This window comes from Myotis lucifugus, unplaced genomic scaffold (assembly GCF_000147115.1).
Source record: "Myotis lucifugus unplaced genomic scaffold, Myoluc2.0 scaffold_127, whole genome shotgun sequence".
In the NCBI taxonomy this organism is placed as follows: domain Eukaryota; kingdom Metazoa; phylum Chordata; class Mammalia; order Chiroptera; family Vespertilionidae; genus Myotis; species Myotis lucifugus.
The window spans coordinates 2,170,092-2,187,072 of NW_005871175.1; the positions used below are offsets into that span (position 1 = coordinate 2,170,092).

At 41.1% G+C, this 16,981-nt stretch overlaps 1 pseudogene; it reads left to right on the plus strand.

Moving 5' to 3' along the window:
* Positions 1 to 10,010: 10,010 nt before the first annotated feature.
* LOC102417103 lies at positions 10,011 to 10,711 on the plus strand (annotated as a pseudogene).
* The last annotated feature ends 6,270 nt before the right edge of the window (positions 10,712 to 16,981 follow it).

The window sequence follows — 16,981 nt, forward strand, 5'->3', positions numbered from 1 at the left end:
TTTTCATATTTATTTTGTACTCATACACATACAATCTTCTCTTTCTTACTCTATGTTTTAAAGATCTATCCAGTTTGATATTTGTACATCATTGCATACAACTGCTGCTCAGTATTCCATAGGATGCATCCAGCCCACTTTACTAACTATCCCCTAGTGATGGACCTCCAGGTTGTCTCCAGCTCTCCTCTGCCATAAAAAATTTTCTGAGGCACATCCTTATACATTATACATGTGACCTTGGAGAGGGACGAGACCATTTTCCTGGAGTACACCCCAGGAGGCAGGTTACTGCATCACACAGCATGTGCACGTGCAGTGTCACTCAGTACTGCCAGCTTGCTTTCCTGTATGGCTAACGAGTTTGCACAACCATCCGAAGCAGGGCTGGGATTAAGGTGAGGGGATTAAGGCAACATTTAAGGGAATGCCAAAAAGGTTAGTAATTAAGATAATATTTTAATGCAATCGTTTAAAAATCAATATTAATGCCCAAAAGTCCATGATGTACAAATTATCAAAATTTTAAAAATAAAAACAATGTCCAACCTACAATTGTATGACTCTCAGACCCCCCTTCAGAACTTATTCCTCCAGCTGCAGGGAATAGTACTGGAATAAGGTTCTCAGCCATCAACCCTCTTTAGGAATATTCTTAGCTGGAAAAAAAACTACTAATTGTCCAACTGAGGGGATATAAATGACGACCTTCTAGCCCCATCCTGGATCAACTCTGAGGAGACCCCAGCTTTTGTGTCTCTCTAGGGATGGCTGAGGCTTTTTGGGGGGAGAGCAATGTAGCTCATATCTCCTGCTTCCTCCCCACTCCCTTCCACAGATGTTGGTCTCACCAGTACTTTCAAATAAATGTCTTGTAAGTTAACCTTAAGCTGAGAGTCTGTTGCTTGGAAACACCAACTATTGTCATTTGCCAATACTTGGCATTATCTTCTTGTATAGTATTTGCCACCCTGCTGTACTTAAAGTAGAATCTCAGTGTTCTTTAAATTTGCATTGTTTTGATTATTAGTGAATTTGTATGTCTCTTTATATGCCTTTTAGTCAATTAGGGTTTTACCTTGTATGAATCGCCTGTCCATATCCTTTGCCAATTTTACCATTGATACTGTATATTGTATAATATAGAACTGTTGATGAATTGATAATTTTACAAGCTGGCCATTCAGCAATTTCATTTTAGCAATTTGGCTTTCAACAAATTTGCTTTTAGTGGATTCCATAAAAACTTTTTGGCTTATTGAAAAATTTGGTTTATTAAATGAATCGGTCATTTGGTGAATTAAATTTTGTTGAATTGACATTAAGTAAATTGTTTTTTGGTAAGTTGGTCTGTGTCTACAAAGGACTTCTGCAGTACTGACTCTCCATAGCATCCTTTTGTAAAATGCCAATGGCTTCCATGTGATAGCATTCAGTAGTCACTGTTCTTGGCTGACCTAACCCTTTAACACAACTGCTTGCTCCTCTTGAAATAGTCCAGCTGTTGGCCTCTGTGATATCACAACTCCTAGTTTTTCCTTCAAAACCCCTGATTCTTCTCCCCTTTTGTGGATGTCTCCTTCTCCAGTCCATATCTAAATATAAGAGCTCTCCAGGGCCCCTCACCTTCTCCATCTATTAGAACCGTGGCATATTTCATTAGGTCTCCTAGGGAGAGATCTTAGATCTTATGGAATACCATGATCATAATACTATCTTTATGCATTATTCACTTTCCCCTCAAGGCAAGCTCATTCTCACATTTGAACTTGTGCGTTAGCTGTCTCCTCAGCCTGAAACACCCCTGTCCCCCTGCACATCCCCATCTTTGCATGTCTGGCCCCTTGGTGTCATTCAGATATGATTTTAGAGACCTTCTCTGACTATCCAGTTTAAAGTAGCGCCTAGTCACTCTTTAACACAGCACACCATTCCAACTCTCTACAGAGCATTTGTGATTTTCTGATTTTTACTTTCTGTCTACCCCAGAGAGAATATGAATTCCCATGTCATTACTGACTTTATCTGTCTTGTTAGGCAATCTGTCAATCTACTTGAAAACATTTGCCATATATAGTTTGATGTGATGGACATACTACTTAAGTTAAACTACATACAGTTATAGCTCAAGCTGCTGGCATTTTCACCAGAAATGCATAGTTCAGGGAAAACCAGCAAGCACTCTAGTTTGGAGTTCCATATTCTATACTCTAGAGCAGCACTGTCCAATAGAAATATAATGTAAGCAACATATTTAATATTAACTTTGCTAATAGTCACCTTTAAAGAGTTAAGAAACAAGTGAAATTAACTTGTGTAATAGCTTTTAGTTAACCCAAAGTTTTTACTTATATATACAAAATATTATTTTAACATATAACAATATAATATTATTGAAATATTTTGCCTTTTTTGGTTTGTTTTGTACTAAGTCTTCCAATTCTGGTGCGTACCTTATGGAACATCCCAGTTTTTCCTAGCTGGAGGGCTCCAAAGCCCCATGTGACTAGCGGCTACCATATTGGAAAGTACAGTTCTAGAGGGTTTACCACAAGTGCTCCTAGTAGCTAGATCTTGATCAATACTTGAAATTGTGTAAATCAGCATAGTGAATATCCAACATTTTTTTTCCAGTGGTGAAACTGATGGCTTCTTAAACAGCAAGAGGAATATTAAAAGGGAACTTTCATGGGTAATATGAAAGGCATTAAAGAAATGTGGAGTGGTTAAAATATTTCAGAGACACTTTTCACTCTTGTATACATAGGGTGTAAGAATTAGGGGGCCTATGGTTTACATTTGTTGGGATGGCACTTGAGGCTGAATTCCTAAATGATCCCAGGTCCAGCCGTTGGCTTAGGAGGATTTATAGTGGCCTGATGCCAACTCAAAAGCTGACAGAATCTGCCTCTGGAATGTGGTTCTGTCTACCTGAACTGAAATGCTCATGCACGTGGTGGTCTGAGCACAAATACCTAAAAGAGCGCAGAGCTGCCACTGCATTGAACAGACAGACAGGAACTGCTTTGTGCTTCCTTATTAATAATTATTTTTATTAAGATATAATTGACATATAGTATTATATTAGTTTCAGGTGTACAACACGATTCAGTATCTATCTATCTCTATCTATCTATCTATCTATCTATCTATCTATCTATCTATCTATCATCTATCTAAAAGCCTAAGCAACTGAAAGACTGAATGACTGAACAACCAAACGACCAGTCGACTGGTCGCTATGACGGGCACTGACCACCAGAGGGCAGACCTCAACGCAGGAGCTGCCCCCTGGTGATCAGTGTGCTCCCACAGCCAACCTCCTGCGGTCCCTCCCCCCGGCCGGCCGGCCCCAATTGGCCCCAACCTCCCGTGGTCCCTTCCCCGAGCCAGCCAACCTCTTGTAACCCCTCCCCCTGGCCAGCCAACCTTCTGTGGCCCCAATCGGCCCCAATCACCGGCCAGGCCAAGGGACCCTACCTATGCCTGAATTAGTGCACTGGGCCTGTAGTTTTTATATAATGTGAAATGATCACCACAATTAATCTAGTTATCTTCTATCACCACACGTACTCATAATTTTTTTTAATTGTGATGAGAACTTTTAAGATCTACCCTCTTAGCAACTTTTAAGTATACAATACAGTATTATTAACTACTAGAGGCGTGCACCGGTGGGGTCCCTCAGCCTGGACTGTGCCCTCTCGCAATCCGGAACCCCTCGGGGGATGTTGGATTGACGGTTTTGACCCATGCAGGGTGCGGGGATCGGGCTGAAATTGGCAGTCTGACATCCCCTGAGGGATGTAGTAGTGCAAGAAGCAGCAGACAGCTGGGGAGGAGCCTGAGTCTGGGCCAGGCACAGCTCCCACTCATCCAGGCCCCGCTGCACCTGCCACCACTGCTCAGTGGCACTGCCGCGGTGGGAGAAGCTCACGCTGCCACAGCTGCGCTTGCCAGCCATGAGCCCGGCATCCGGCACCCGTGGGTCAGCTGAGCAGCGCTCCCACTGTGAGAGTGCACTGACCAACAGAGGGCAGCTCCTACATTGAGCATCTGCCCCCTGGTGGTCAGTGAGCGTCATAGCAACTGGTCAAATGGTCGATCGGTCAAAGGGTTGACCAGTCGCTTAGGAATATATATATATATATATATATATATATATATATATATATAGTCACCATGCTGTGCATGGCATCCCCATGATTTATTTATTTTATAACTGGAAGTTTGTACCTTTTGACCCCCTTCACCCACTTTACCACCCCCAATCCCAACCTCTGGCAACCACTAATCTGATCTTTTTTTTTATTATTAGATTCCAAATATAAGTAAGAGGTATTTATTTAATAAATGCTGTATGTTTGGCAGATTTTTTTTCTTAGGCTTGCTTTCATGGTAGTTGTAAGACTGTGGGAGTATCTAACTCTGACTTGCCTCAAGCTTCTTCAGCAGCAATTATTTAGCAAATTGAATTTAATACTTGTTATCTGACCCAATAGGCTTTGATCAGTGCACAGCACCCCTAATCCTCAAGCCAAACCTCTTCTTCGCCATTAACCCTCAGCTGAAGCATAACCTCCTTCCCAGGCAGCCTCCTTCCCTTCAGCTCCATTGCACCTTTTTCAAAGGTCCTCTGCATTGCAATTATTTTTATGTATGTATGCACATTACATCGTAATTATTTTTATGTATGTGTCCCTCCCTGCACTGTTAACTCCTCCAAAGGCAGGGGTCCTATCTTTTAATCTTCATATAACTAGCAAACTTAAATCAATGCTTTGCTCTCAATATGCATTCAGTGATCATTTGCTGGATGTATGAACTAATGAACCACAGAATATATTCCATTTAATGCCAAGGAAATGCTCAACATGGAATGGAGACATGAGACGAGTCCTGCCTCAGCGCCTTGTAATGGAGGTAAGGCAATCGACAGACAAAACGGGGATCAGAGATGGCCTGAGATGAGAAGAAAACGGCAGAAGTTGGTCGCAGTTATCTTAATTTCTCCATTAAGGAGAGTGGTGGGTTTTTTATGTTTTAATCCATCATCTGACTTCATTTAGCTAATTCAGTCTTTTCCATCTTTGGGTTGACTAACTATGGATCTTGGCTATGATTGTCTTTATTAGCTTGGTAATGACTTTGTTGGGTTTAGGGGTCATTAATTGCTTGATAATGTTCGTAATTCTGACAAACAGATGCAAAATATTCCCCTTAATTCAAAATTTGATCTAAAAATTAATTATATTACCTTTTTTTGCCTCAGGGTTTGTATGTTTTCACATCAAAAGGTACTCTACTGAGCAATTTTTATAACCATCCTCTGAAAATTTAAGAAGGGCACTTGCTCTTTTAATCTAGGTAATTATATCTGTGGTTTTGAATTAACTTCTTTTTGGATGCACTGGTATCCTTCAGCATTTTGCTGTCTCTGTGTCTTCTGTATCTACTCACAGTTTGTCATGATGCCCGTGCCATTTAGCTTTTAATTCCCTCCAGAGCTATAAAGCCAGACCTTTAAAAACTTTTGTCACATGCTTTCGCTTTGGGGAAAGTGCACATTCTGTGGCTTTTTTGAAGTTTTTGTTTTTTGTGTTTTTTTTTTTTACTTCATGTCTACGCTTCCCTGAAGGAAGTTATTTCTCTTGCTTCACTCATTCCTGGTATTTTAGTGGCCACTCTGACTCAAGAAGGTTAGAATTACAACTTCCCGTTCCAGGAAAAGAATGGAGAGAGGACAGCTCACCAGGAGGCTCCTGAAAGTACTGGCTTCCAACCCGGGAGCCTCTGATGAGCCATGAGAGAAGCCCGGGGGCAAGGCGAGGCCTTCCCGTCTGACACTTCAGCTGGTCTTGTGAGTAAGGAGCATATGACTGAAGAGTGGAGATCAGGAAACCCTATGAAATTGCTCTAATGTTTAAAGCTAAGCACCCACGAGGCATAGGGAGAGGGAGAGAGCAATGACTAGCAACCTGCAAATTATCATGTTTATTCAATGAGAGAAAAATGTGACAACCATAATGATTCATCTTATTCATCATGTTCCCTACATTGATTATAATTTAAAATGAAGAGTAGTGGGTAGCTGGGTTTTGTTTATTGGTTGGAAGGTTGGGCTTCTGCAGGTCTTAGATTCTTGCTCTTCGTGATAACGGAATCACAGAATGCTCAAGCTGGGATGAACACTGGAGGGCAGCTAGTCAGTTTGGCTGATGGTCATCAAACTGGGACCTCATGGAGGACATGCCTCAGGGACTCCAAAATGTTTGATTTGAATTTCATGTTTAAAATATTTGTAAACATTTAAAAACCCGAGGCTTTAAACAATTATACATACATCTATGCAATAGGCTAAATTTAACAACACATTGGGGACCAGAGATGCAATGATGAATGTAAGTTAATACAATGATCAGAACTGCAAAATAAGAGTAGTTACCATTATTATGTCCTCATGGTGTACTAGGAATAATCCTAACTAATTGACTAAGAGTCAATTGACTAATAACTATTTAACTAATAGGCAAATAAATATTTGACTATTTATTTGATTATAAGTCATTTAATAATATTGTTTTCCTCGCAGTGTTTTTGTGACAATTAAATGAGAAGAGGAACATAAACTATTGTATATAGTACTTGCACATAGCAGCATTCAATGTATTCTATTATTAATTCTCACAAACATTCCTGAGGGGGTAGATTTATTCCTGTTATATTATCTGTAATCCACTTAAAAATATTTCAATGTAATGTGCGTTAACTTTAATCTCTATCCTGGGGAGTCAGTTAACATTTGTAGTCCCCTAAATAAAAATATACAATCCAGGGGCTAGTTAGCGTTTTGAAAACTCTAACGAAAAGCTCCAACTCCACTGTCATTATTTCTGATCAACACCTGAAGGTTTTCTAATTTTCATAATGAATGTTTGAACTAACATTTCATTGGAGAAATGAATAGTGTTCAAGAATGAATTGACTAGAAATATTGAGTAGGTTCTCCTGCCCTTGAATGAATAGGAAATAAGAATGTATTTAGCCCAATATCTTGCACCCTTCGAATGGTAACCTGCTCTTAGGATTCTAATTCTTCTGGGTGTAGCCTCTTAATGGAAGATTATGTCACCTGACTGACTAGCAGGTGCCTTGCTGCTAGAATATTGCTGTACTTGCCTGAAGGGAAGCTGTCATGTAAGGTGCTTTGAAAGTGTCTAAAAGGGCAGAGTTGCCCTAACTGGTTTGGCTCAGTGGATAGAGTGTCAGCCTGCAGACTGAAAGGTCCCAGGTTCGATTCCAGTCAAGGGCATGTACCTTGGTTGCGGGCACATACCCAGTAGGGAGTGTGCAGGAGGCAGCTGAATCGATGTTTCTCTCTCATCAATGTTTCTAACTCTCTATCCCCTCCTCTCTGTAAAAAAAAAATCAATAAAATATATTTTAAAAAAATAAAAGGGCAGAAGTTGGCACTCCCTGCACTTACATTAAAAAGTTTGAATGTCTCCTTAATAATTGCTTGTACGTATGGCAGAATTTGGGCCTTGTAACATACTTCGTGTCCAGGATGCTGTTGGAGAGATTTACTTCTTTAAGAGGTTACCTCTATCTTCTCAAAAGAACCTAGTAATTATGAACATCCACATTGGCCTGGTCAGTTCATGATGCTCATTTGTAAAATTGAGGTTGAAAGACTTTAAGAATCTTGCCCAGGGTCAATTTACTATTTATTGGTGGTGCTCAGCTACTTCGCCGTCAAAGCTTATGCTCCTAACCAGTACATTCTGTCTTTCAGAAAGAGAATTTGTTGAGTAACTGCCATGTGATGATCATATCATATCATAGATTGTTTTTAGCAGTTTCTGTCGGCTTTTGGTACTTTTTGTCTGACTTCTGTATTATGATAAGGCAGGCATGTGGTTGTTAGATACTGTTAATGATTCAGACTTCAAATTGTCTTGATCTTCTCTCCAACTTCTGAATTAGTCCAACTGAAGAGTCCAGAGATACCAAAGAGGACAGTGAAAACACTGTACATTTATAATATTATGCACCAAAAGAATATATAATTTGGATGGTAAGGCTGATATTAAAAAGTATCTGTTGCCCTAGCCAGTTTGGCTCAGTGGCTAGAGTGTTGGCCTGCAAACTGAAAGGTCCCAGGTTCGATTCCAGTCAAGGGCACATGCCCAGGTTGTGGGCTCGATCCCCAGTGGGGAGCTTGCAGAGGGCAGCCAATCAATGATTCTCTCTCATTGTTGATGTTTCTATATCTCTCTCTTCCTTCCTTTCTGAAATCAATAAAAATATATTTTAAAACATAAAAAAGCAAAAAATAAAAAGTATCTGTTATTCATAACTTCAGATATTGATTTAATCTTTGATAAACAGATTTGCTCTCATGGATGACTTTAAAACAAATAGATATTACATATAACACATCTGAAAGTATAAAATAATATCATACATCTGGACTCAAATCCAAGTGTTGATTATTCCACCTGTGTGAGATTCAGTAAATAATTTAATCTCTCTGAGCTTTAATTTAGTAATGTGTAAAAGAGATATTGCTATAAAATTGCAAAGATTCTTATGAGGATTAAATCAACTAAACTATATGAAGCATCTAGCCCAGTGCTGGCACATAGCTTCAGTTAACAGAAGTCTCAATTTTTATTATTCTTCGATCATCATTATTACCCAATCTCCTGTCCCATGTTTCACCTAAAACAGGAAGAATATCCTCTCCATCAATCTTGGTCTATAATCGCAAAGCTTCCTTGAATGCTTCCAGTGACAGGGAGATCACTACTTTATACTCTATTGCGTTCATAGCTTCCCCTGGAAAATTCCCACCTGCTGGTTCTAGTTCTGCATCCTGAACCAGAAGTCTACTTCCTACTCCACAAAGCATCCCTTTAGCTATTCCAAAAGACAAACTCATATGCAATGGCCTAGTCTTGTCTGATTACCTACAGCAGGCTGCGTAGAACTTACCTGGGATATAATCCAGCTTCCACACTAACCAAGGTGGGTGATTATATGCCAATAACCAGAGTTCTCAAAATGTGTGTACTATACGCAAGGTGGTGAGAGGCTTTCTGGGAGGGCAATTTTAAAAGCCAGGGAAACCCATCTTTCTTTTGTGACTTGGAGGCTGTTTGTCTTCAGGAGCTTCAAATAAATGCAAATTCCCTGGACTACTTAACATTCTAATAATTACCGCCACATACTACGGTTTTTTTCTGGGCTACGCACACATATTCCCATTACTCCCACTTCATAAATGAAGAACTGATGCTTAGAGAGGTGAAGTAATTGCACGAAGGCACACATGCAGTGGTGGAGCTGCGCTCCCGACCCAGTCCTGGTGAATCCGAAGTCCATGTTCTTATCTCCTCCTCAGCAGTAGTGAGTCTTAGCGATGTTTTCTGGTAGCTAATTTCAACATGAAAGAGTAGAAAGCTGCCTCAGAGTTCTTACCTCCCAAATATGCCAAATATTAACATTTTAGCCACTAAATTTAGCAGATATTTTTATTGATATTTTTCTATTTTAAAATGTGGTAAAAAAAATTGCAAAAATATTATTTCTTCCTCAGAGGCTCAAAAAATCAAATTTCCATTTGAGATGACAAAGATAATGTGACCTACACGACATTTTTATAATTCCTGAGTTGGCACCTGTGCACAAATTTGCTCAAACTATTGCTCAGCACCTGAAACTTCTCCGGTGGTTGTCAGCTAACACATTTGCCTCCCTGAACACTTGCCTTCTTATCATAAAAGGGGTAAAGAAATGTTGGGGACCTTAAATACTTATAATATTCCAGTAATTCTTATTTTCAGAAGGAAATACAGCAGCATATAGTGGTTTGTAAAATGAGCAATTTGGATCAAATGACTCAATAGATCCTTGATATGTAGAAGAATGAAGTTGGGTCCCCTACTTCACATCACATACAAAAGTTAACTCGAGGCTTTGCAGACGCCGCCGCCCCGAAGCCGTGACCAGCCATGGTGAACCCCACCGTGTACTTCGACATCGCGACGGCCGGCGAGCCCCTGGACCGCGTCTCCTTCGAGCTGTTTGCAGACAAGGTTCCAAAGACGGCAGAAAACTTCCGTGCTCTGACCACCGGGGAGAAGGGATTTGGTTATAAAGGTTCCTGCTTTCACAGAATTATTCTGGGATTTATGTGCCAGGGTGGTGACTTCACACGCCACAATGGCACAGGCGGCAAGTCCATCTATGGGGAGAAATTTGAGGATGAGAATTTTGTCCTGAAACATACAGGTCCTGGCATCTTGTCCATGGCAACTGCTGGACCGAACACAACGGCTCCCAGTTTTTCATCTGCACGGCCAAGACTGAGTGGTTGGATGGCAAGCATGTGGTCTTCGCCAGGTGAAGGAAGGCATGGATATTGTGACAGCCATGGAGCACTTTGGGTCCAGGAATGGCAAGACCAGCGAGAAGATCACCATTGCTGACTGTGGAAACTCTAATAAATTTGACTTGTGTTTTATCTTAACCACCAGACCATTCCTTCTGTAGCTCAGGAGAGCACCCCTTCATCCCGATTTGCTTAGAATGTTCCATAATCTTTGTGCTCTTGCCAGTTTATTGGGTTCCATAATTTCCTTACCCTTTCCCAGTCTAGCTGGATTACAGAGTTAAGTTTATGATTATGAAATAAAAACTAAACAGTTAAAAAAAAAGTTAACTCGAAATGGATCAACCACCTAAATATAAGAGGTAAAACCATAAAACTCTCAGAATAAGTCTTCATGACTTTGGATTTAGCAATGGTTCTTAAAATATAACACCAAAAGTACAAGCAACAACAACAAAATAAATAAATTGGACCTCATTAAAATGAAAAACTTTTGTGCATCAAAAGGACATTAGCAAGAAAGTGGAAAGACACCTACAGAATGAAAGTACTTACAAGTCATATATCTGATAAAAACTTAGTATCCAGAATATGTAAAGAACTATGAGAACTCAACAACAAGTAAACAACAATCCAATTCAAGCATGGGCAAATGACATGGGTAGCTATTTCTCCAAAAAAGATATATAATTGGCCAACAAGCACATGAAAAGAAGCTCAATGTGATTAGTCATTAGTGAAATGCAGATCAAAACCACAATGAGATGCCACTCTACACCTACTTCAATAGCTATAAACTATAATAATAAAAGGGTAATATGCTAATTAGACTGGACATCTTCCAGACGTCCATCCTGACGAAGCTGGGGCCAGAGGGAAGCCAGCCTGGGTCCCGGGTGCCAGAGGGAAGCCAGTACCAGCAGCTGGAGGAAGGAAGGCCTACTCTTGCACAAATTTCATGCATCGGGCCTCTAGTAATAATAATAATTTGTAAAATGTGTTACTGACAATGTGAAGAAATCAGAACCCTTATACATTGCTGGTAGGAATTTAAAAGGTTCTGTTGCTATGGAAAACAGTTCAGCAGTTCCTCAAAAAGTTAAACAGAGAATAACCATGTGATCCAACAATTCCATTCCTAGGTATACAGTCAAAAGAATAGAAAAGAGGTACTCAGATATATGTACATACATTTTCTTATCAGCATTATTCACGACAGCCAAAAGGTAGAAACAACCCAAATGTCTATCAAGTGATAACCATCCCCAAATAATAAATAAGGGTACAGACATACGATGGAATGCAATGGATAAACAAATTATGGTATGTCATACAATGGAATACTATTCAGCCATAAGAAGGAATAAAGTACTGATACGTACTACAACATGGATGAGCCTCAAAAACATTGTTAAGTGAAAGAAGCATGACACAAAAGGTCATATATTGTGTGATACCATTTATATAAATGTCCAGAATAGGCAACTCCATAGAAACAGAAAGCAGATTTGTGGTTGCCAGGAATTTAGGGGAGGAGATAATAACTACTTAATGGGTATGGCGTTTCCTTTTGGGGTGATAAAAATATTTTGGAGCTAGATGGGTGTGGTGGCTGCATAATATTGTGAATGTACTAACTGCCACTGAATTGTTCATTTTTAACATGTTTAACTACATGTTATGTCAATTTCATCTCAACTAGAAAAATGTTTTTTGATAGTAGCCAAAGTAATAAAGCCATGTACAGGTTGCTAAATGTAGATGGGAAATTCAAAGAGTGGGGATTATTACATAAAATGAACAGCAACACAACTCTAAAAATTTTAGATCATGAACTTTCAGGAGTGGGAAATCTGTTTGAGTCAAGGTTCTAATGCTTACATTCATGTTAGAAACAGTTTGGCTGATGTTGTCAGGCAAGCAGTAGAGTCTTTAAGTCTATAATAGCCTGTGACTAGTCTGTAAATCACATGCAATAGAGAGACTTAAAAATAACCCACCATCTTTTATGGCTGCCTTTCCAGATTGGCTTGGAAAACAATATGCTGTATTCAAGGCATCAAAGAAATAGCATCAAAAGTGTGCAAATGACCTCAGGCTTATTAATTTTTTTAAGGCTATTCACGGTGTTACCAGAGTAAGCATTTATTGTTTGTGACAACCCCTCAGGGGCAGATGTCATGGTCCTGACACTTCAGCATGCCTGTTACTGCTTTCTTATGTCCTCAATTTCAAGATGACGGAAGTGGAGGTTTGAAAGCTAATAATAGTGCCATCTCATTGGCAGGAGCTGGAAGGAAGCTTGCCCTTGGGAAAACCATAACACCAGGTGCCTTGAGGCATCCACAAGGGAAACAGGAGAGAAATGGGACAGGAAGGACCACAGCGCCAATACTACAGGAAGGCAGGGACAATGGAAGCCTGTGAGCCTGAAATCCAGCAGGAGATTAAAACAGAGAGAGAGAAATTAAAAATATATATGAGAGCTAAAGACAGGAAGATGGGAACCAGATCAGGAAGACTGGACCGTCAAAAACTAGCCAGGGGATTTAGCAGCACTCATATCATTCAACCCAGTGGCTTCGCCCTGGGGATCCATCTTAAGGAAATGATCTTATTTAGAATACATCTTTTATTTGAGACAACTTAACTTCAGCAATGTGAGGAGCAATAATTAAATGAAGTGTCAACCACACCTTGACTCAACAGCCATTAGAAAGGGTGTGGTCATAGAGTTCTTAATAGCATGGGAATTTTTTTGTTATAACTATGTAATAGTGTATTTCTTCATATGAAAGTGAACATACAAATAGCAACATCAAAAATAAAATAATTTATAATTCCACATCTAGAGGTAACCCTATTTTGGTTGAATTCTCCCCAGTCTTTTTAATGTAAGTATGCCTATACATGCATCTTTGTAAAAATGTTTCATATATACATAACATTTCAATTAGTTTCACTTAGCTAAAACAGGTGTAAAAGGTTGCAAAATCATATATATATCCTATATAATAAAGAGGTAATATGCAAATTGACCATCGCACCTTTGCACAAGATGGCCACCCCTATGTGGTCACAAGATGGCTGTGCCCATGTCATCACAAGATGGCCACCCCCATGTCATCACAAGATGGCCACCACAAGGTCATCACAAGATGGCCACCCCCATGTCATCACAAGATGGTCGCCACAAGATGGCTGGCAGGGGAGGGCAGTAGTGGGTGAGGGCAGTTGGGGGGACCAGGACGGCAGGGGAGGGCAGTTAGGGGTGACCGGGTTGGCAGGGGAGCAGTTAGGCATCGATAAGGCTGGCAGGGGAATGGTTAGGGGGTGATCAGGCCGGCAGGCAGACAGGCAGGTGAGTGGTTGGGAGCCAGCAGTCCCGGATTGTTAGAGAGATGTCTGACTGCCAGTTTAGGCCTGAGGGTTTCCAGATGGGAGAGGGTGCAGGCTGGGCTGAGGAACACCCCCCCGCCCCAGTGCACGAATTTCGTGCACCGGGCCCGGGCCCCTACCGGGTGGGGGTGTTTGCTGGTGGGTGTGTTTTACAGATTAAGTATGTAAAACAAAGTAAATACAGAAAAAATATTTTAAGGAAATATATCATTATGAATGTCTGTAGGGTGGATTGGTTCCCTACTCCTATTCCTCAGTCGTTTTGATGTTTACCTGCTCCCTTAATGGAATTGCTTTCAGTTCTCTAAGGTTGGAGATGGTGGGAGTTTTGGGAAAGAGATTTGGGATGGGATGGATGGCTGACTCCCATCCTGAGATGCCACCCTGTAGGATGGAAGCTGGATGTTATCACGGGAGCTGGCAGGCTTCCTTACTCCAGTGGCTGCAGTGGGATCCAGGCAGGAGGGCATATCGACAGGAGTCCCCAGGCTGCAGGTTAGCAAACTCTGCCTTGGGAACCTGGATTGTGTTGTAAATCAAGTTTCCTGATGATCTCCAGACCTTAGGAAAGCCTCACTTTAATGTCCTAGCCATCCTCAAGCACCTTCTGGCCCTACCTCCTCTGCATGTTCACATGTCTCCACCCCGCCCCCCCCCCTGCCCCCCAATGCAGTTCTCCCACCACTGGCAACTCTGAAAATATGAATTTGCTTTTATTTAGGAGGCAACTGGCTTCCTTAAAGAATGTGTATTACTTTTACAATGAAAAATAAGAATAAACTTTTGTTTAATGGATAAATAAACCTGGTGGAGGATATTTTGGAGGCTCACGCTAAAGTTTTCATGAATGCTGTTGAGAGTTTACACTGTCTATACCAGTGATGGCGAACCTTTTGAGCTCGGCGTGTCAGCATTTTGAAAAACCCTAACTTAACTCTGGTGCCATGTCACATATAGAAATTTTTTGATATTTGCAACCATAGTAAAACAAAGATTTATATTCTTGATATTTATTTTATATATTTAAATGCCATTTAACAGAGAAAAATCAACCAAAAAAATGAGTTCGCGTGTCACCTCTGACACGCGTGTCATAGGTTCGCCATCACTGGTCTAGAAAGAACGGTACTGCGCCCCCTCCCCATGTTTTATGCTCACCTTGAGCCCCTATGCCGCCCCAACCCCCACAGGGGTCATGGCCAAGATCCAGGCCAGTCAGGCATACTGCGGCAGCCTGACTACTCAGCTCTTTCATTTTGCTGAATTCTGTCTTGCTTGCTAACAAGTCTATACAGAGAGAGCAACCAGACCCCCAAAGTTTATTTCATTGGGGAGAAACGAGCCCTATTCCCTGACACCAGGACATGTATTTGAGGATTATTGCTATTCTGCTCCTTGACCTTCTGTCCTTCAGTCTAAATAATCCCAGTTCTTTCAACCTTGTTTTCCGTAAGCTTTATTGTTTCCAGCTCTTAATATCCTCACAATTCTACTCGGAACCTCTCCCAGTCCTGCTCGTCCCTCTTTAATTACAGGGCTCAGACACAATATTGTAGGAAGTGCTTGAGCCGTGCTCAGTAAAATGAAAAGCTTATCTCAAGATTTCTACATGCTGGGGTTACGCAGCCTTCTCGGGGTCACCCAATGCTGTCTTTTTAAGCAACTGCTTAAAAATGCCTTGTGAACAGTTTATTATCTGCTGGGAGCAGCAGCCTGAGGAGGTGGGCATGGTACGGGCTCCTCAGAGTGGCACAGCTCGACCAGCTGCGCTCGGGCAGCTGGCATCTGTGCTCACAGAGGAGGGCGCACGTGGCAGAGGTTGGCTCTGGGGGCCTGGGTCTTCCAGAGAACATTGCCTCTTCAGAAGCATCCTCTCCCACCAAAGAGATTGTCCCACAACCTTTCAAAACAAGAATCTCCTATCATCATTTATACTTGGCCTAATACTCTCTCACATATGTGTGTTTCATTTAGGAATTTGCATTTAAATCCTTTTGCTTCTCATTGAAGAATGAGAGACTTTAATTACTGCTGAGATCATCTCAAACAGTAGCAAGGGAACGGGCACTATCTATCTATCTATCATCTATTCATCCATTCATCCTCTTTCCTTCTTCATGTCTCTGACCTCATTGGTCAGACTGCCCCTGATAGTAACCCACTTTTTGTCACATCCAGTGGTTCTCAACCTTCCTAATGCCGCAACCCTTTAATATAGTTCCTCATGTTGTGGTGACCCCCAATTTCATTGTTACAAATGGAACATAATTAAAGCATAGTGATTAATCACAAAAACAATATGTAATTATATATGTGTTTTCCAATGGTCTTAGGCGACCCCTGTGAAAGGGTCTCGACCCACAGGTTGAGGACCGCTGCATTAGACTATCTAGGGGGATGGAGACAGAAGGACTACAGAGAAAAGTGTTTGATTTGACTTTCTCTTTCCCTCCCTCCCCCCTCCCCTCTCTCAATTCCTTCCTTCCTTTTATTCACTCAACGAAGATCTGTTCAGTTCCTGCTGCTCTCCTTCTAGGTTCTCAATCAGGTTCTAGGTTAAAATAATGAAAAATAAACTGAGCCTCTACCTCCAAATGCCTCATAATTTGGTATGAAGAGCCAGACATATGGAGAAAGATGTGTATTAGTCACTGTCCTGGATATTGTGTGACAAAAAGAAGAGTCCTGCCTGGGACTAGAATGGACCCTGGGAAGGCTTCTTAGGGAAGCTGAAGCTTTTCTTGTACTCTTAATCCACACGCCTTCCATACCATCCTTCTGTCCCAAGCCTCCCAAGATGCAAGGGACATGGGATACTTTCCTTCCTCCTGCTGGGCCATCTAATTGCATTTCTGCTTTCCTGTCCCCTTCAGGGCAGCAAGCTCTCAACTTTGTAGCCCAGAGGTTTTTGTTTTCACTTCCTCCAGATACAGAACTCTCACGTGGAAGCCCTCACGTGTAGGAAAGGTGTATGAGTACCTACGTGTGGGTATTGTTTGAGTGTATATACGTGACAAACTATTGGAAATCTCATCCCTTGTGACACAGCAGAAGAGTAGGGGGACCCTGGCCAGTGGAAACTAAGGTATTTCATTTCTCTATACAGTAGAGTAGCAAGTATAAACTGAGCACATCTTTGTCTAATCCTCTTGTGCTTTTTCATTTTTAACTATTTTGCAGCAATTT